Source organism: Antechinus flavipes, chromosome 3 (assembly GCF_016432865.1).
Source record: "Antechinus flavipes isolate AdamAnt ecotype Samford, QLD, Australia chromosome 3, AdamAnt_v2, whole genome shotgun sequence".
NCBI lineage: Eukaryota > Metazoa > Chordata > Mammalia > Dasyuromorphia > Dasyuridae > Antechinus > Antechinus flavipes.
Window position 1 is genome coordinate 341,631,921 of NC_067400.1, and position 15,487 is coordinate 341,647,407.

The 15,487-nt window shown below is 33.2% G+C and overlaps 1 pseudogene; it reads left to right on the plus strand.

The window, feature by feature from the left end:
* The first annotated feature begins 8,231 nt into the window (after positions 1-8,231).
* On the plus strand, positions 8,232-13,166 carry LOC127557221 (60S ribosomal protein L10-like; annotated as a pseudogene).
* The last annotated feature ends 2,321 nt before the right edge of the window (positions 13,167-15,487 follow it).

Sequence of the window (15,487 nt, forward strand, 5' to 3'; positions counted from 1 at the left end):
ATTTTCCCAGTTGGTTAGATCAGATTTTATTTGTGTGGAAAGTGTTTTGTAGCTTTGCTCATGTAGCTCCTGACTTTCCCTTGGCAGATAAATTCCAAATATTTTATATTATCAACAGTTATTTTAAATGGAATTTCTCTATATCTCTTGCTGTTGGATTTTCTTAGTGATATATAAGAATGCTGATGATTTATGTGGAATTATTTTGTATCCTGCAACTTTTCTAAAGTTGTGGATTGTTTCTAATAGCTTTTTAGTTGATTCTCTGGGCTTATCTAAGTATACCATCATATCATCTGCAAAGAATGATAATTTGGTTTCCTCATTATAGCATATAACTATTTAGGCTTAAATGTTATTGTTTTTGCACTTAGTCCCAGTACTTGCTCTTTTTGCATTCCTCCCCCATTTGTGAAACTTTCACCCTAATTCAAAATGCAGAAAAGTATTAAATAAGTGTTCAGGGCTTCTCTGCATGTCTGTATGATTTATTTCAGCAAGTTAAATTGAAAATTATTCCCTAAATTTATACTAAAAGTATAATTTTCTATTTTATTATTTAAAAAAAAGTTGGATTAGATGATGAGATCACAAAGAGTACACTCAGGCAGATAAAAAGGTCAGTATGAAAGTCCAGATTTTGATGGACAAGGGGAAAGAAGAAGACTATTATATTCACTTGTTGTAGATATTATATATCTATTATTACCATTTAACTTTGACTTATTTACTAAAAAACAACTGCCACACTCCTGACTACTGAACTTATAGTCATTGTGATATAGTTAACAATGAAGTAATAGAATCTAACATAACTATTGTAATTAAAGGACCATATCTTGGAGGATTTTTGATGATTTACTTGTTTTATAGGTAACAGTTTCACTAAATAAGGATGTAAAGTAAACAAACATGTAAAATTGCTTTCCCAAGAATACTTCTAAGTTAAACTTCCAAGACATCCCCCTTTCTGATAAAGTATTATAGCAGTTCACAGAGAGTAAAACACTAATTTTGGGAATTGAGGTGAAGATAATGAGTGGCAATTTTGAAGAAAATACTTTTAAGAGATGTGTAAAATTTAGATGATAATTATTTCCTTAAAAAATAATGTTACTTTGGGAATATGAAAAAATAATGGGAAAAAAAATTACATTTAAAAAATGGAAACAGCTATAAACAATTCCCAAGAACTCAATGTTGTTTGACTTGAGAAATCACTGGATCCAGTGATATGTATGTATTTGTCATATATAATGCAAAAAAAGCATCAAAGGAATAAGCTATAATATAATTGCAGACTATCTGGGAATCAAGGAAAGATTTTTTCTTTTTTGCCCAAAGGCATTTCTCTGAATAAATTAATATTTTTTTCATTAGAGTTTAATTTTTGATGAGAAGGGTCTTTAAGGCTTTTTGGTCTCCAAGATTTTCCTAATAAATTGAATATGGATATAGAATTATACAATTTAAGTGTTGGAAGGGATATTATATAACAATCTAACTCCTTCCTAAAGCAGATTGTCCCTACAACCGAGCAAAAAGGAACCATCATTTTTCTTGAAGAATTCCAATGATAAGGGATTTTTTATTTCATGGGGTACTCCAATATAATTTGGAAATCTCTATGAATTATTTTAATTACATAGCTATTAAGATAAACGATTATTTTTAAAAAATCATATCATTATGATTGCATCAAGTCCTGAATTTCTGTGGGATATACAAATTGCAATTAATGAGCACACAATAAGTGTGACCTGGAACTTAAATCAACATAGAAAAATCTAATAGATGAATAATGGGTATGGTTCAGATTAAAATATATAGCTAATTAAGTAAATCACTTGGTATATATAAAGGATTATTGAACAGCATGGACAAAAATTGGTCAATATTTGAGCAATATTTATATTGCTCAGAATGTTCTATACTTCTATACGTAATCATATTGATGAAATCATGGACGTTTTGTCCTTTAAAAACATGTTATTGTGTCTATCTATTTCCTCATGATCTATATATTTAATTTTATATGTGTATAGATAAATACATTTGCATATATATATGTACATATATATAAATGTATTTATCTATCTATATATGTTTATCTATATATAGACATATTACTTTGGAAGAACAGGTAAAAGTCTTGATATGTTTATTAAAATGATTTGACTTTAAATTTTGGTATCTCTATAAAGGCCTTTATTTTATTTTATTTTATTTGTACTATGGTCCATAAACTAAAGAGTAGATAAGCAGTAAAGAATTCTGAAAAAAAAAAAAAGTAAAACCAACACTCTGTAAAGACAATTCTATGATATCATTACATGTCTTGTGGAAATATTTCTGATTAAGGTTAGAATTACATAAGCTGAACTTTTCTTATATTCCTAATAATTTGGGAGTAGTTATTTATGCTAAGTGACTTGAATATCTATTGCCAGAAAATGTTAAATTTTAATAAGGTTCTTAGATCCTCACAATGAAATGAAATTTGGAATCTCTTTGGCCTATAATCTCATCTTGAGATGTTGCCATGATTCCATTGTCAAGACTTGGTCATATACAAAGGTAAATTGGCTTAACAACCTATGATGAGAATTATAAAGAGTATCCAAGGCCCCATCTGATATCTCTCTAATTAATTTCCTAGTGCCAGTTTCTTTTTCTTCAGGGTCCCCAAATTTCAACCATTAAAATCACCAAAGGGCTAGAGAAGAAATCAGGAGTCCTATGGCCAGAACATCACTCCCCCCACCCCCCACTAATGTTTGGTAAATTACTTTTTGCATGTGAGGCAATTGGGGTCAAGTGACTTGCCCAGGAACTCTCAGTTAGGAAGTGTCTGAGTCCAAATTTGAACTCAGGTCTTCCTGACTTCAGGGCCAGTGCTCTATTCACTGCACCATCTACCTGCCCTAGCAGATTCTTTTTCGATTAATGTACAGGTATAAATAAATGTAAATGATTATCTGTCTCATTTAATTCAGGTCAATGAAAATTGTCTAGACATTCTGTGTATGTGTATTGACTTAAAGCTAAAAAATAGATATAGAAAGAAATACCTAAATAACTGCATCACCAGAAAGAGGAATTCTTCTTCTTCTTCTTTTTTTTTTTTAAGGACCTGAATAGAATTTTATTTTTTAATTTTTTTCATAATTATAACTTTTTATTGACAGAACCCATGCCTGGGTAATTTTTTACAACATTATCCCTTGCACTCACTTCTGTTCCGACTTTTCCTTTCCCTCCCTCCACCCCCTTCCCCTGATGGCAAGCCATCATATACCTGTTAAATATGTCACAGTATATCCTAGATACAATAGATGTGTGCAGAACTGAACCATTCTCTTGTTGCACAGGAAGAATTGGATTCAGAAGGTAAAAATAACCCAGGAAGAAAAATAAAAATGCAAACAGTTTACATTCAATTCCCAGTGTTCTTTCTTTGGGTGTAGCTGCTTCTGTCCATCATTGATCAATTGAAACTGAGTTAGATCTCTTTGTCAAAGAAATCCACTTCCTTCAGATCCTCATACAGTGTCGTTGTTGAAGTATATAATGATCTTCTGGTTCTGCTCATTTCACTTAGCATTGGTTCATGTAAGTCTCTCCAAGCTTCTCTGTATTCCTTCTGCTCATCATTTCTTACAGAACAATAATATTCCATAACATTCATATACCACAATTTACTCAACCATTCTCCAATTGATGGGCATCCATTCATTTTCCAGTTTCTAGCCACTACAAAGAGAGCTGCCACAGACATTTTGGCACTTACAGGTCCCTTTCCCTTCTTTAGTATCTCTTTGGGGTATAAGCCCAGTAGTAACACTGCTGGATCAAAGGGTATGTACAGTTTGATAACTTTTTGAGCATAGTCCCAAACTACTCTCCAGAATGGCTGGAGAGAAAGAGGAATTCTAACAATATTGGTCTTCTAGATGAAGTTTATCCACAGAAATATGTGTATCATTGTAAAAAAAAATATCCATCAAGAAGATTTAGATATGAGTACAAAATCTAAATTGTTAATAATTGGTCCTCTATTAGAGCTATCATCTGAATCCTTGTCATTTATTTTCTGCTACATATATGAGATATATTTTTCCTAATATACTAGATAGTTTATTCACACAACAAAGTCAGGGGACATTCCTGAGAGTTTCTTTTGTGCTTTCCATGACTTTTCCAACAAGTATACATATACAAGGAAAATAAAGTGTCTGGAGGCATTAAACTGACTCAATTGACTAGATAAAATAAGTAAGAAGCTGTAATTGTCTACATATATCTTCTTAGAGTAGCCATAAGTACCCAAATGATCTTGATATTCCTGTAGTTTCAGAGAGGACAGGTTGAGAAAGAATGTGCATCCTGGACCATTTGATGGGTCCCCTTGCCCTAAGAAAAGAGAAATCTCTCTCTCTCTCTCTCTCTCTCTCTCTCTCTCTCTCTCTCTCTCTGTCTGTCTCTGTCTCTGTCTGTCTGTCTGTCTCTCTCTCTCTGTCTCTCTCTCTCTCTCTCTCTCTCTCTCTGTGTGTGTGTGTCTGTCTCTGTCTCTGTCTCTGTCTCTCTCTGTCTCTCTCTCTCTCTCTCTTTCTCTCTCTTTTAAGCAATATGTCAGGTCTTCAAATACTTTCTCAGTAAATAATACCACAGCACAGGACCCTATTACATTCGTCCTCTCCACATTTCCTGTACCAAAATTATAAAGGATGATTGACAGGAGAATTTTGGTGTTAAAGTGGCACTAGGGAGCTGCTCCAAGGTACCTGTACCCAAACAGTAAATGAAAGAGAATTCAAAATGATACCAAGAGGGAAAGGTGTGATCTGGAGAAAAGAGGAGCTTGTAGATTTAATATGAATGATAATCCTGGAACAGGTTTATAGAGGATAAATGCTTAGCACTTTTGTTCAAAACATTGGTAGTAATAGACTTCCTACTTTAACTCCCAAGATATACCTACCAGTACATGTTTTTTAAGCTGTATTGGGATCAGTCTGGTTAAGATGGTTTTAATTTAGGTAATTACATGTTGATAATCACAAAGGCCACTCTACCCAAGGGAAAAAAATAAATGAAAAGAATAGGGTAAGATAGAGACAGGGAGAGCAGTTTGATTAAACCAGAATAGAGAATGAATCAAAGGGAGTTGTGATTCAGACATTCAGCTAATAAGCATTATTAAAGGATTTCTCTGTGCTGAGTACCATGAACTACAAAGAAAAACAAAAACAAGCAAATCAGTCCTTGTTTTTAAATAAATTCTAGAAAGGGAGAAAACCATGTAAATAACTAGAGAGAAAAGATGCATGCAAAATAGATGGAAGATAATTTCAGAGAGAAATGAAATAATTCCTTGAGATAATGGGAAAATAGATTATAATAAGATTGTAGAAAGCCTTGAATAGCAAGCTAAAGAATTTCTATTTTATGTTGCAGAACATAAGGATCCAATGACATTTTTTGGAGCTGGGAAGTTACCTATGCCTATAGGAAGATTATTTTGTAAAAGGTGTGCCCATTTAACTGGAATATACTTCTATATTATCCTTAATTGTTAGAATGCCTGGTTTAATTCAAATTTGAGGTCAAGCACCACATTTTGCATGAATCTTTTCTGGGTTTTCCCAGCTATTAGTAACTTCCTATATAAAATTATTCTGGGATGATCAATTAACAAATATTTTTTGGGAATTTTTAATACTCTAGACAATGTGCTAAGTGCTAGGGATGGAAAAAGAGATAAAAGATAGCCCCTTCTTTCAATAAGGTTGCAATTTAGGGGAAGAGGCAACATGAAAATAGATATATACAAAGCAAACTATATACAGGAAAAGTAGAAATAATTAAGAGAGAAAAAGCACTGGGATTAAGAGTGATTGGGGAAAATTTCTTGCAAAAGATATGATTTCAGTGGGACTTAAATGAAACCAAGGAATTCAGCTGTGGAGGTGGGAGAGCATTCTAAGCATAAAGAACATCCAACTACCTAGAAATGAGAGAGAATATTTTATTTGTGAAAAAACCAAGAAGCCAGTATCACTATATCTTTTTTTTTTTGCAGTGATTTAATTTTATTTTTTTATTTATTTAAAAATTTCCTATAGTTACATTAAAAAAATTTTTTTTACATTTCTTTTTAAAACTTTTTTTTTTTGAGTTTCAGGTGCTCTCCCTTATCTCCACTAGTGAAAGTAAAAACCCTCAAGAAAAAATAAGTTTAAAAAGAGAGAGAGAGAGAGAGAGAGAGAGAGAGAGAGAGAGAGAGAGAGAGAGAATGCTTCAAAATCTAACCAGATACAACCATTTCCTTCTCTGGGTATGGACAGGATTTTTCATCATAAATCCTTCAGAATAGTTGTGAATAATTGTACTACTGAGGATAGCAAAGTCATTTACAGCAAGTCATTCCTAAACAGTGCCACTCCTTTGTATACAGTCCATTTCATTTTCCTTGAGTTCATGGAGAATTTCCCAGGTTTTCTTTTTTCCGGAGAGCATCCTGCTCATCCTTTCCCATAGAACAATAATATTCATTCAAACAGACACCCGACAGTTTATTGAGCCATTCCCTAATTGATGGATATCCCTTCAATTTCCAAATTTTGGGCTCTTAGAAGAGAGTTGCTATGAATTTTTTTGTACATATAGGCAATTTTCCTTCAGTCCCCAAAATAAAACTCTTTTGGTATTCATGCCAAGTAGTAGTGTTGTTAAGTCAAAGAATATGCATGAATTTATAGACCTTTGGGCACAGATTATACTTTTGATGATTTATCAATTGAGGCATGGCTCCTGTTTTTTTATAAACTTGATTCAGTTTCTTCTATATTTTCTTTATCAGGCAAAGTTGCTTTGAAATTCTTTTAACAATCACTATTGTTAACTATATTCTCTCCTGTGTTTTTTCTCTCTTCTCTCACTCTGTTCCTCCTCAAAAGTGTTTTGGCACTGACCACTCCTTCCCCTAATATTCCCTCTCTTTTATCCCCCTTTCCCCTTCCTCTATCCCATTCTCTCCTATGTTCCTGCAGGGTAATTCTTTACACATATTGAGTATGTATGTTATTTCCTCTTTGAGTCAATTCTGATGAAAGTAAGCTTTACTCTCTCATCCCCTTCTTCTCAACTATAAAACCTTTTTCTTGCCTCCTTTTTATGGCAGATAATTTGCATCATTCCACTTCTCTCTTTTTCTTTTTTCCCAGGTCATTTTCCTCTCACACCTTAATTTGTCATTTTTTTTGGTAAGTTTATTTTTAATAATTACTTTAGGAATCAAATTTAGAGCAAAAAAAAAAAAACATGGGAGAGATTAAAAATAAACAGGAAAAAAGAAGGGAACATAGCATATGTTGATTTACAATCGGTCTCCTTATTTTTTTTCTGGATGCAGGTGGCATTTTCTGTCCAAAGTCTATTAGGATTGCTTTGGATCAGTGAAGTACTGAGAAGAACCAAGTCTTTCACAGTTGATGATTGCAAATTCTTTTTTTTTTCCCTGAGGCAATTGGGGTTAAGTGACTTGCCCAGAGTCACACAGCTAGATAGTGTTAAGTGTCTGAGGTCAGATTTGAATTCAGGTCCTCCTGACTTCAGGGCTGATGCCCTATTCAGATCATTGCAAATTCTTGTTACTGTGTACAACGTATTCCAAGTTCTGCTTGTTTTGCTCAGCATCAGTTCATGCAAAACTCTTTTTAAAATCAGTTTGCTCATCTTTTATTATAGAACAATAATATCCAATTACTTTCATGTACCACAGCTTATTCAGCCATTTCCCAATTGAAGGACATCCACTCCTTTTCCAATTCTACAAAAAGAGCTGATACAAATATTTTTGCATATGAGGGTCCTTTTCCTTCCTTTAGGATTTCCTTGGAATCCAAACCCAGTAATGGCATTGCTGGATCTAAGGGTATGCACAGTTTTATAGCCCTTTGGGCATAGTTCCAGATTGCTCTCCAGAATGTTGAATCTTTCATATTCTTTTAATCTTGTTTCTGTTGGTTTTGTTTGTGCAAAATCTTTTAAATTTAATGTAATCAAAGTTGTTGATTTTGCCTTTCATAATGTTCTCTAGTTCTTCTTTGGTCATAAATCATTCCTCCCTTCTCCAAAGATCTGATAGGTAAAATTATCTTTGTTCTCCTAATTTGTTTATGGTATCATCCTTTTTTGTCCAAATCATATATTCATTTTGACCTTATGGTATGGGAGATGTAAGTCTATATTATATGCCAGTATTCTCAGAAATTTTGTCAAATAGTGAGGTCTTATTCCAGAAACTAGAGTTTGGGGGCTTATAAAATACTAGATTGCTATAGGCCTTAATTATTTTGTTATGTGTATCTAATCCATTCCACTGAGCTACCACTATATTTCTTAGCCAATACCAAATAGTTTACATGACTGATGCTTTGTAATATACTTTTAGGTTTGGTATTGCTATGCTACCATCCTTTGTATCTTTTTTCCCCCATTAATTCCTTTGATATTCTTGACTTTTCGTTCTTCGGTTCTTCCAGATAAATATGGTTATTACTTTTTTCTAGTTCTATAAAAATGGTGTTTTGGCAAATTGATTGGCTTTGAACAAGTAGACCAATTTAGGCAAAATTGTCATTTTTATTATATTAATTTGGCCTAGTCATGAACGATATTTTTCCACCTGTTTAGATCTGATTTTATCTGAATGAGAAATGTTTTATAATTATGTTCATGTTATTCTTGGGTTTGTCTTGGCAGGTAGACCCACAGCTATTTTATTTTCTCTACAATAATTTTAAATGAGATTTCTCTTTCCATCTCTTGCTGATGGGTTTTGTCAGTAATAGAAATGCTGATGATTTGTGTGGGTTTATTTTATATCCTAAAATTTTGCTAAAGCAGTGACTTGTGTTCAGTAGATTTATGGATGATTTTTTAGGACTCTGTAAGTACATCATCATATCATCTACCTTTAAATGGAAGAATGTTTTATTCCATCATTTTAGATGTTTTAATGCACTAACATTTCTTTTAGAATTTAGAGTCATTATTTAAAGGAATTTGAAGCAGTTTGGTGGAGAGTTTGGGTGAATTCCTTCCTTTTATACACCATTTTGATTCTCCCTCTACAGTGTCACTATATCAAAGAATACATCTTGGGGAGCAAGGTGTGGGACAGGAATAGTTGGAAGGTATAAAAAAAGAAACAAAATATCTGACTGAGAACTCCTTTGGCTCATTGATGACTGGAAGGAAGATTTATTTTACATTCTTACAAGAATGACTGCCTAGGCTAGTAGACACACTTTTGGAACTACAATGGCAGTGTTTTATTTCCTATCCCGAAGACAAAGTCCCTCCTCCAATTCTCCATTTATTGGATTTTATAGAAATTAGACAATGTGAATCTCCATCTCTTATTATATAGCCAGTTCCTCCCCCAAAGAGCTCATATTTTTATAAAAGCAAAGTTTAGAGGGCTCTTGTTGAAATCTAATCCCCCTCTCCCCCCGGTTAATCTTTGATGTTTTTGTGGGTTTTAATTTTCTAATTTAAGTTCCATTTCTTCCATTTAATTTTCATAACTTTTTGGAAACCCAATAAATTCCCACTCATTTCTCATAAAAGGCTAAATTATGAAGGGCTTTGAATGATGATTGTCTAGATAAGGATAATGGCAATGAGAATGGAATGAAGAGATACATAAAAGACTAAAGGAATAATGTTCAGAAATTAGTGACTGCTTTTGTGATGAGGAAGAAAGAATAGAAAAATCACAAATGACACTAACGGGTTAATAAAAGGTACAATGATATGTCATCTGACCCTGCTCTTATATATATGAATATGACTTGCATGCCTAGCCACCCTTTTCCTTGCTCATACATTTCACAAATTTTGAGGAAATCATCTAATTACAAAGAAGCTTTTTTTTGATTATATCAATGTTTCATGAATACCAGCATATTTATCAGTCTGTCCCTTTCTAAACATATGCCTCAAATGTTTCCTTTTATGGTATAGGATATATGTCCTTAGTGACATATTTTGTGACATTTTTGACGAACACATTCATTGCTGGCAAAATACCAAGAATCACTTATACACATTATGCATTTTTCCTTTGTTTCTAGAAGCCAGGAAGAAGAGTGATGCCATTAAGTCAAATGGACATGCTGGAAGTAAAAGGCAAATGAATGCAGATTAAGGAATCTAGAGTTTAAGTGATAGTGGAATATTCAAGAGAAAATGCCATGCATAAAGCTTTAAATAAACACTTGAACCTGGTTGAGGGAATGATAGTTGAGGCAACATCTTAGGACTAATAGTTAGCAAAATGTCATTTCCTATATTTATGATCTTGTCCATATCACTTAGCTTCTCAGTTCCTTAGTTTTCTTATCTGTAACATTAGGAATATGGATTAGATATTATCTGAAGTCTCTTTTTTAGTTCTAAAGTTTATGATTCTATTTCTGTAAGGAAGAAAAGATATGAAGAAAATGATTGATAGACTAAACTTTGGGTCAAAATAAAGGGAATATTAAGACTTTGGAATTATTGCAGAAGACATAAGAGAACTGTGAAGGAAATATAAATAACATAGCTTTATAAAAGTTGCAAGAAGAGTTTTCAACAATATAATGAAGTTTTTTTTTCAATATAGAAGGAGATGTTGTCATTTTTCGGATTATTCTTAGTCAAGGTGTTCCACTTGTTTCACCATCAGATTGCAATTTATAATATATAGAAACTCACAGATTCCCTTTTGAAGTAAGTGTTTGAAAAAATTCAACAAGTAGTACATTTTTTCTTAGCAAAATTAGCTTTTAAAACAAAAATACAATAAATTTACCAGAATGGCATTGTTTTTTAAAAACAACTATAACTAACTTAAGAACTTTCTATTTTTAATACTTTCTCATTTTAGAATCTGTTGTGGCGTAGCAACTTGTTTAATTAAAGTCATGCATTCCCAAAGCTCTTCTTATTCTGAATCTACTGCTCTTTCCAGCACATCATTACTTCATATTTCTGTTATTCTGTCTGAATATCTTAAAAGATTAACTAAGAATTATCAAATTCTTTTCAGTGTTTTCTGTGGCTTCTGTGATTTGGTTTGATGCCAGTAAATTTTCCTATCTGGTCTTCTCATTTATTTCTTTTGTTTAATCTTCATTTAAATTTTTTTCTTATTTTTTTTATTGACACATCCCTGTACACACCCTCATATATGTCTACACATGCATGTATCCTTACATACACCCATATATACCCACATATATTGACACACACACATATGTATACATCTGCATTTACCCATAGGTAAACATGAATCTAAATCTGTATTAATATGGCTGACATATACTATAGATTTCTCCCTTGATTGAATCTTTAAGTTTGACTTTGTCTAAGATCAGTGATTACTAGTGTAGAGGGCTGAAATTCCAAAAAGGTATGCTTGAATCAGACAACTGAGCACTTAAGGCTAATTACCTATTCTATGTGAGATAATGACTCTATTAGCATATATTTGGATAATGGATCTTCTCACCATTGGTGCTTGCTGAATGTTTGGTGTTAAAATAATTGTAGGCAAGGATAAAGGGATGTGTGTGTGTGCCTGTGTGTGTGTGTGTGTGTGTGTGTGTGTGTGTGTGTGTATGTATGGTGCCTCTAGCTTCACTTTAGTTTTTCCCTCTGATTTGTAACTCCAAACCAAAAGCTCCACTTTCTTGCAAGTTCCTGCCCATTGGAAGTCAGCTGTAAATCTTTTGAAAGGCTGAAGCAAGGGGAGGCTGCTTGGAAAACTTTAGGGGACTTGACAAGCCAAGTTTCCCAATTCACAACTCATATCTGAGCTCCTTTGGATTATTTACTGACAGTTAATATGACCAAAGTTTATTTTGAGACAGGATGCTTTTAAAAATGAAAATAAATAACAGGATAACATTTGTGTATGTATAAAAGAGAAAAAATATGCTTATGGTGGAATATGAAAGGGAAGCTTTAAGAAATAAATTAGTTTAAGATGTAAGCTTAAAGTTGCCTGGCTTCACTTTCATTTCATTCATTGCTTCATCCAGGATTCATAACAGTTGCTTGTAGCTGACTCACTGCTTCTGCACTCACCTTATGCTGCTTTCTTCTCACCAATGGCTGTGTCTCTGCAGCACAGTTGGGCTTGGCATTCCTAATTAGCAGAGGTTCCCTTGGTCTTTCTGCTGACTTCCCACACTGTCCAGAAGGGGAAAGTTCTTGTAGTTGGGGTTGAGGCTCCAGCCAAGCCCAGACAGTCCCAGGGCTCCCACTAGCTGTTCTGTCATCTAGACTGGTGATATTTGTACCTCATATGAAATAAACTCCAGCCTGGATTCTTTCTTCAGATCTCTTCTGGTAATTCCAGAAGGACTCTTGTTCTGCCCCAATCTTCTTTGTTTTTTTAACCAGTCTATGTTTGCTCTGAGGCTCAAATTTGTTCTATAAATGGGGGAAATCTGGAGTTTGAAGTTTACTGAGTTAGCACTTTTTCTGTGGTGAGACACAGTCCCTGCTGGCACTGGAACCATGGACTGTTGTCCTGTGTGCTATAGTAGAACTGTAAAAATAAGCTGTATCCAAAGTTCCATTTCTGCATGGGAGTTCTTCATGCCAAGGTAAGAATCTTTGATCTTGGTAGAAAGAAAGCAAAACTGGATGAATTTCTATTGTGTAGCCATATGTGTCAGATGAATATGAACAGCTGTCATCCTTAGAAACCACTTGCATCTGTGCCTATAAGTACATAGTGAAGAGCTGTGGCAAAAATAGCTTTCATATTCATGTGTGGTGACATCCTTTTCATGTCACTTCCATCAACAAGATATTGTCATGTACTGGGGCTGATAAGCTCCAGACTGGCATGTGGGAGCCTTTGGGAAGCCCCAGGACACTGTAGCCCCATGTACACATTGTCTAAGTTAATATGTCAATTTGAACCAAGGTCCAGAATAAAGAACATGTAATTGAAGTTTTGCATAGGTCCAAGTTCAAGTTCCTTGGCTGCTATGTGATCCATGTCTCTAAGAAATGGGGATTCATCAAGTTCAATGCTGAAGAATTTGAGAGATGTGATTGATGAGAAGTTTCTCATTCCTGATTGCTATGGGGTTAAATAAATCCTCAGCTAAGATCCCTTGGATAAAATGGTGGACATCCCACTTGTGAGGGGTATGTGCTATCCTTTGACCTTTTAAAGGCATAAATAAACCTAGATAACTGCTAAAAACAAAATTACTGAGCTACTCTGTCACCTCCCCCAAATCCTCCCACTTCTTGTTAATTTCTTTAGGAAATATACTTAAGAGATAATCACCAAGTTTCTCTAGTTTTCTCCAGAATATAGCTTGGATATGCATTAAAAAAAATAATCTGAAATTTCAATTCAAAATGGATTTCAATTGAGTAAAACATTTTTTATTTCTTCACCTGATTTTCTGGTTCACTCAGGATACTTTGGGGAAACAGCAGATTAACCTAATTTACTACGTGATCAAGAGGTTTATTTGATTAAATATATATGCAATTTAATTATAATTTATTACATTTTTCTATAAGAATTAGACAAAAAGAGCTAACTCTCACAAATTTTCCTTCCCAATATGTGTAAGAAATATCAAATATTTATATGTATCTTATCTTATTCCAGATGAAAACACTAGCAAGACTTAAATTTCTTTTCTGTATAGCGGACCAGTTGTATCTCTTAAAAATTGATATTGATCTCTTCCAAAAATATCCATAGACCAAAGTATTCAAGAACAATGTTGAGTGGAAATTGTGGTGATGGGGTACACCTTTTTTTTTCTCCTAGAAAAGGTAACTTTTTTACTGATGATAATAACAGACAAGTAGGATATGGGAGAGGGGGGAAATATGACTAGAAGCCACCAATTCAAATAGTATTTGGAGTATTTATTTACTTTCCCCTTTTATCTTCCTGTATCAAGATATTTTCAAGGGACAGTATGTGACTACCCTTTGATTCTTACAAAGGAATGAAAATATAATAATCTGATTTGTTTGTTGAAGACAGTCTGGACCAGCTAATTATATGTTTATTCTTCATGATGAATCTTCAAAAAGTGTAAGAACCAGCTGAGCACAACAGTCAATTTTGTGTGTTAGAAAGAAAATGGTACAGAAAAAAGCAAAGAGATTACTGTATTACAGAAAATTTTTCTATTCCCTTTTCTCTTCCTTAAAAACCAGGATAACAAATATTTGTATCTGTGCTGATTGCTTCTTCATATGGTTCTGAGGCCAGTTGTGCAATGAAGTATGCATCTGCCATAAAAAGAAATAAAACAAAAACTAAACAAACATTTCTTCTCCCTGTTTCAAAAAAACTAAACGATTGATTCTAATAGAAAAAAGAAAAGACAAATAAAGATTATTCCTGTGTAATACTCAATATTGAATAGACCTTTCTGTGTACTATGTGGTTTATATGTATATCTTTAAAAAGGCCATATGTTTCTTGTCAAGGAATACTAAATTTGACATACAACTGGTTTAAAGAGCCCTAATGTCAAAAAAGATTGGAGTGCCTTCTATATTTCAAACAGTGGAAATTAATTCAAAATGATATTTTTTCCAATTTGTTTCCAACTCTTATACATGTATAAAATATAGTTTATGTTCAAATCTATGAAGTCTACATTGGAGAGTTTTATTTATAAATTCATTGATTCCTTTTTAAATGAAAAAAAAATTCCAAATTTGCTCTAAAGTGTATTTATATGGAACAGAAGATTTTACTTTTTTAATGTGTCTATTTCTTGGTAGTGGATGTTCTCTGCCATAGCCCAATTATGATAAAAATGATGTTAAAGGTTTGTATGATGCTATACCAGTCATTCTCAAAGTATGGATTGGAGAGATCTGGGAGTCCTAAAATCTTTTTAGTGAGCATGCTTTAATAAATCCATCGCCATCAATATCACCACCATCATGATTATTAACATCAGCTATTTTTGTTTCTAATAGATAAATATTGATATAGTTCACATAAACATTTGCCTGATCTTTAATTCTTTTTTGAGTATAAAGGAACCAATTTTTGTGGAATGGTATTAGAAAGGCACTAAAAGTTGAATTAATGGAAGTTAGGAAATTTGAAAGACTTGAAGATCAAGATACTTTAAAAAGGAAGTGATTGTGGTGGGAAAGTCTCTGAGACAGGTTCTGAACTTATTTTTGAAGGAAGTAAAGTGACCTATGGATACATTAATGATAGCAATAAAGATTTCAACAAACTTAAAAGAGAAGTGGTTGCTTACAATTGGTTAGTAGTGTCCAAAAGTGATCTTGGACAGTAAGGAGTACATCAACCTCTTTTGACCATTTGTATCAGAAGGAGAGATCATTTTAAAGAATATGTTGAGACAGAGTATCTTTATGAGATAATTTGATTTTATTGATCACCAAAAAGAAGAAA